This window comes from Pezoporus occidentalis, unplaced genomic scaffold, assembly GCF_034315485.1.
Source record: "Pezoporus occidentalis ecotype Australia unplaced genomic scaffold, CSIRO_AGI_Poc_V1 ctg34, whole genome shotgun sequence".
Taxonomy (NCBI): domain Eukaryota; kingdom Metazoa; phylum Chordata; class Aves; order Psittaciformes; family Psittacidae; genus Pezoporus; species Pezoporus occidentalis.
In genome coordinates, this window is record NW_026915376.1 from 917,782 (window position 1) to 924,135 (window position 6,354).

The 6,354-nt window shown below is 48.9% G+C and overlaps 1 protein-coding gene across 1 annotated transcript in view; it reads right to left on the reverse strand.

Moving 5' to 3' along the window:
- Positions 1-5,571, reverse strand: part of AHCTF1 (AT-hook containing transcription factor 1) — a 29,764-nt gene extending 24,193 nt beyond the window's left edge. The window contains exons 1-2 of the mRNA XM_062629694.1: positions 5,428-5,571; positions 3,571-3,658 (exon numbers count right to left, since the gene is read on the reverse strand). The gene's annotated coding sequence lies outside the window, so the exon portion shown is untranslated. The remainder of the gene's footprint in view (positions 1-3,570; positions 3,659-5,427) is intronic.
- Positions 5,572-6,354: the final 783 nt, after the last annotated feature.

Consider the following 6,354-nt stretch of genomic DNA (forward strand, 5'->3'; position numbering starts at 1 on the left):
CCTGCAAATGAAGTTTTATGACTGTTTCTTGCAGCATGCACTAATAACCCTTTTCCCTTATAGCTAGTTGTGAAGACTAGACTCTGAGAGCAACACAAAATTACTTAAGGAAAATGTTTATAAAGAAACACTGTTTATATTAGTTGTTACTTCTTTGGAGGAAGATTATGTCCTCAACATCAGAAGGACATGGAACTATTGGAGCAAGTCCAAAGGAGGGCCATGAGGATGATAAAGGGGCCTTATACCTCCCATATGAAGACAGCCTGAAGAAGCTGGGGCTGTTCACCCTGGAGAAGAGAAGGCTGCGTGAAGACCTTGTAAGAGCCTTCTAGTACCTGAAGGGGGGGCCTAAAAGGGTGTTGGAGAGGGACTTTTCATCGGGGACTGGAGCAACAGGACAAGGGGTAATGAGTTTAAACTTAAACAGGTGAAGTTCAGCTTAGATATTAGGAAGCAGTTCTTTACTGTGAGGGTGGAGAGGCACTGGAACAGGCTGCCCAAAGAAGTTTTGAATGCCCATCTCTGGCAGTGTTCAAGGCCAAGCTGGACAGAGCCTTGGGTGACATGCTCCAGTGTGAGGCATCCCTGCCCACAGCAAGGGGATTTGAACTAGATGATTTTAATGTCCTTTCCAACCCAAACCATTTTATGATTATGCTCTAAAGTCTGGTTACTGGAATCTACTATACGTTTCAAGTCACAAGCACTCTATTTATATAAAGTACATTCCAGCATCTTCTTCAAGCATGAAAACAAGAAGCATGTAAAGCTTGGGAAGCATAAGTCAGGGTCCTGTACTAAGCACAAGTCAACATTTGGAAAAAGAATGTTGCCAATGGCTATGCCAGCACTGCAGGATGCTGCTGAGGCCAGCCCACCTGACCACTCTGCCAGCTTTCACAACTAGCACAGATCAAGTTCCAAGTGAGACAGCTTAGCCAACAGTAGCTTTGTTGGGTTGGCTTTTTGATACCTGTCATCATTTCAAAGTGGCAGCAGGGTGAATATTTGCATGGCATCCAGGGGCTCCAGTGAGTAAAAAGAACCACAATTTGACCAGCATTCCACCTTAATTTAATTGTAATGATTTAATGAACGCTTTTTATGAGTAACCTGTAAGACCAAATATGAACGTATACTGATACACTGAGCTGGTTAACGAGTTTGTGCCCAGTGCCTCTGGTCCTGCCACTCAGCACCACTGCAAAGTGCCTGGCACCATCTTCTCAACCCTCTCCTTTCAGGTATTGATATGCATTGGTGAGATCCACCTTGAGCCTTCTCTTCTGCAGGCTGAACACTGCCAGCTGTTCCAACCTCCCCTCACAAAAGAGGTGCTCCAATCCCTCCAACCACCACTGTAGCCCTTTGCTGCATTCTCTCCAGTGCCTCCCTATCTCTTCTCTATCTCCCCCCTATCTCTGGGGAGCTCATACCTGGACACAGCACTCAAGGCACGGCCTCACCAGCTGTGCCTCCTCTTGTGGCCCAGGGTATTGTAAGCCTTGTTTGCTTCAGGGTCACACTTCTTACTGAGGGTGCACTGCCCGATCACCCAGATCTCTAACTAAAATGTCGAACAGACAACACTCCTCCTCATGCAGCCCAGGATACCAGAAAGCCCTTTGGCTACAGGGGCACGTTGCTGGCTCACGGTTAATTCAGGGTCCACCAGAACACCCAGCATCTTTTTTGTCAAGGTGCTTTCCAGCTGGGCAGCCCCCAGAGCATACCAAAGAGGGAACAAGTATCTTCCAGTACAGCAGGAAATAGCATTCAAGAAAGCTTCTCAACTGCATGTTCTCCATGACTCACCCTGAGTCACCCTGCCTTCGCCACTAAATACCTGCACAAGCCAAGAACACACAACTTTATGTGGCCAAACTGGAAATAAAATTTTAAGCTACACTACTGGGGAGATCTGAATTTGAAAACAAATCAGTCACCAGCACAAACTCCCCATCAAATCAGATTCTTCTTCTCTGGTGGAAAGCTCACAACTTGACACTGTGTAGTCCTGTCTACAGCATGCATCAAGTGTGCTTATCAATCCAGTACCACAGTAAGTACCATCAAGCAAGTAACACTCCAACACCTGGAGCACTCACTTTAAATTTAATCATGCAACAGTTGTTAACTGCATATGAAAATGCTACAGATCATCAGGCATACTGAGGTTTCTTCTAGTAAGCCAATGTCATTTTTTTCTAGGCACCTGGCTTGACTGTACGGAACAAGGGCAATAAACTTCATAATAAATTATGAACAACATACAGTGATTTGGTTATTAGGATGTCTTACTTGCATCACTCTACATCCTGGGTTCAGCAGTTTATAAAGTTTCAGAGTTTCAGTTCAGAATTTAAACCACAACACTCTAAGTTAAACCAAGGACTACTGAGAAATCAGACAGCAGGAAAAAAGAGCTAGATTATAAAGGCATGAAGTTTCTGTTCTAAGAGATATATCCAACACTAACTGCATTATTGTCCTCTTTGAAAACAGTGACAGTGACAACATTCACATCCCTAATTCTATCTGTTAGAAACGAATTAATGCAAATACACCACAGGCTTACTCCACGTCCAGGAGTAAACGAGAATCCCATTTTAAACCTCTCACCTGCGTCCTAAACCAAACTGCTCTGTGCAAAAGTTGCCAAAACCACCATTCTTCAGCCTTGATACATATGACTTCCAAACATCATGAACTATTTCCAAAGAAAGGAACATGCCACAAGTCACAGACTGATGACAGTGGTGATAGATTTTTGTGTGAAACAGCTCTAGGGTAAAAAAAAAAAAAAAAAATTTAAAGGGTGAAGCCACATGTTCAAGCAGAACCACACACAGCCAAGAGTTCTGGGATGTCAGTTCTGACTGAAAGTAGTGCATGAAAACTAGTTTCAAAGGCCAACAACTTTATGGGCTTACTGAAGGAAAAGCTAAAAACACTGTCTATCACAGCTGAAGATAATACTTCACAAAACGTACTGACTTCACTGTCACTAAAAGAAAGACCTTGCTGCTACCTCCCTTCTCCATCTGCTCCTTTGTTCTACTACTGTACTCTTGTGCCTAACCTTGCACTGACTTGAATACTTTTTAGAGCACTTCATAAGCAAAGGTAGCCCACAAAGCAGAGAAGAAACTAATCCAGAGCAGCAGAGAGTTTTCCACCAGGTTAAAGAGTCAAACTGGCTTGCAGAGAGAACTAGCAAGCATAACAGAAGGAGGCAGAACAATGCATTGTGAAGAAGAAGGAATGTCTATCTCCATTTTGTGGCAGTGAAGCTGCTATGCTAGCTGATACACATCTGAAACTATACATTTAGTTTGCAAGGAGAGCTAAGGACCCCTTCACTTTTAAGGAAAGACACCACCCAAAACACAGTCAATTTCTAACTCCTTCTTGCACAAGAGGAAGAAAAACAAAGTTCCAAGGAAAACAGCATCCTCTTTGTTGAATAAACAGCCAAGGGATGGTAAAAGCATCACAGAATTTTCTGAATTCCCATTCATTACCAGTTCAATGACATTTTCACCAGGAAAGCAGGAAACAACTCACAAGCATTGGAGGAGCAGTAGGTGGAAAAGACACTTCCTGCACATCAGTAGTCAGGGCCAGTGAATTTGTGTTCTGCCGTATTTCACTCCTGCAGAAAGAGGATTTAGTGAGTAAGTCAGCAGGTGATTTAGTAAGTATCACTGTTCCACCTTAGGCAGAAGACCTCCCCCCAGTGTGTTAAGCAAAACCTTAAGTCCAAAAGCTAAATTTTAGTCTAAAAAGCCACTTGCAGAGCATAGACATATTGGAATTCTAAAAACAGGCTTATTTCACTCAAGTGCAGCTCCTGCAGAGTGTGTGCACATGTTCCACAAGCTCTCCAAGAAGCATTAATCTACAGCAGCGGATAAGAATTTCAGTTCTCTACCCAACAGCTAAGATCCCATATAAGAGGCAGATCGTAGGTTTGATTTTCCTTTAACTGAAAAATCAGTCAAACCCCACACAGACTAGAATTTGACACAAGAGCCAGTTCACCCAGCTACCTGCAGTGGTTATTCTCTAACATTACTATACTTGCATTCAGGAGTTGTCTCCACCACATAAGTAAAACAGCTCCACACCAGAAAAGACTAATCACCATTATTTCTCTAAAACTGTATCCGTCAGCTTACTAGGGAGAACACATAAAACTAAGAAAAGTCTGAGTAAGTTCATTACAATGTCTTAAAAATGCAAACTTCAAGCAAGTCAATGCAGGAAGACAATGCACTAAGTGAAGCAGGAGCTGTCCTCAGCAGAACGGAGACAGTACTGTGTGCCCAAACACATGTGACAGCTGCCAGCCAAGACTGATCCAAGTTGAACAAGGCACCTGAACTACCACACCTGAACACGCACCCCAAGCAGGGTTCAGCATCCCGAACAGAATTAACTCCCTACACTGCTCATCATTTTATCAAACACAATCAGGAAGCAATTATTAGACCTGGAAGACTCACACCACGCTGCTTTCTCATGGCAGAAGTTCCAGACCTTAAGTCATGGGCTATTAAGGAAAAAATAGCTTTTGCTTCAGTCGGCAACTTTGCTGCGCAATGCAAGCAAAGACCAAGAGACCCCCGCAAATTGCGCTGCATTCCTGTAAAGCTGTGCTCTCCCGATTAAACCCAGCCCTTTTCCCGCGACAGCCGCAGACAGTGAATTTCCCGCCTCCTCCTCCAAAGAACACCGACAGGAGGGACTAAAACGAGAATATTATTAGAAAGGAAAACCCTCCAAAAAGTGACCGAAGGCCCTGCGGGAGGTGAACGGGCGGAGAGAACACTCCCGCCGGCAATCGCATCTCGCACGCCCCCAGCCTATGCCGGCCGCCTCCCGCCTTCGGAGGCTCGCACGCCGCCGCCTCCCATGTGCGTTGCCCAGGCCGTGCCGCTGGCCTCCCCCTGCCTCTCCCTCCGCAGGGGGGCCACGTTTGGCGGGGCACAGCGCCGCGGCCCCTGGGGTCACTTACATAAGGGGAAACGCGACGACAGCCGGGCCCGCCCAGGGGCTCCGCCGGCCCGCGCTGCGCCAGCGGCCTAGCCGCCTCAGGGGCGCCCGGTACCTACCGGCACGGGGGAAGGAAGCAAGGCGGGCAGCCGGGGGTCGCCTCCGCCCCCTCGGTCTCCTCCGCCTTATTCTCCCCGCGCCGCTCCCCCCTGGCCGCCCACCCCAGCCCGCTTGTCCCCCGTACGTGCAGATGAGGGCGGCGGCATCTCCCGCAGCGGCTGCGGCGGGTACAAAGGCCTCGGCCAGCCGAACGCCTGCCCGGCCACACCACAATCGCCTCCTACGTCACCGAAAGCACCCGGTGGGCCGCGCGCCCTGTTCGATGCCGGGCCGCAAAGCGCCCCTCCCCCCGCGCGCGGAACCCACCTCGGTCGCTCACCCGCCGCGCGGGGGGCGGGGCTGGGGACGGAGCTCTCGCGAGAGCTGCGAAGGCAGCCGCGGGAGTTTTCAAAGTCGCGGGGTACGGGCCCTTGGGCGGCGGCTAGCGTCGGACTGCGTGTCCCAGCGTGCCGCGCAGCCCGCAGCTTCCTGTTCCGGTGCGGGCCGGCTTCGCGCGGGGCATGCCGGGAACTGTAGTTCCTGGGCTACCCCATCAGGCGTGCTCCTACCGCCGGGGTTCTAGAAGGAGGCGATCTTAGAGCTCTCAGGAAGCACATCGTATCCACGACAAAACCACGCGCTCTGCAGAGCCCACTCTTGGCCCACAGCACCTCATACTGAGGGGCCGGGCCTGCACCCCTCTCCTGTCAAGGGGGAGCACACTATGGCAGGTGGACGGTGTCTTCGCTCATCCTGCGTGCCCCTCTGGGCGCAGGGGCTGCCTGTCCTGCTTCGGGCTCTCGGTGGATGCTGAAAATGTGTTTCAAAAGAGCTCAGCCCTCCCTAGGTGTCAGGTCCCGCTGGCAGGGGAAGTGTCCCTCGCAGCTGCTGTCTCCTCTCAGCAAGCTCAGCCTGGAAATGGAACTCCTCAGTAGTAGCTTGCAGGCTTTGTTTGTCTTTTCTTACACCTCAGTACAGATTCTTGCCAGCACAGCTGTTCCAGCAACAACTGCAATATTGGCAGTGCCAGTGAAATCTCATGAAGAGATGCAACCGTATTTCGGTGAAGCTTGAGCCTGGTACCAGCATGTGAAGTGTCTGAAAAGGCAGTGGCTCTGTGGCAACATCCTTCAGCAGTCCATATCAGGTATATGCCAGGAGTATTTGCTCATGAAATAAGTGCCAATGAGAAGAAGACTTTGTACATTTTGTAAATATACAGGTTTCCAGGTATGCTTGGTTCCCAGTGCCTAG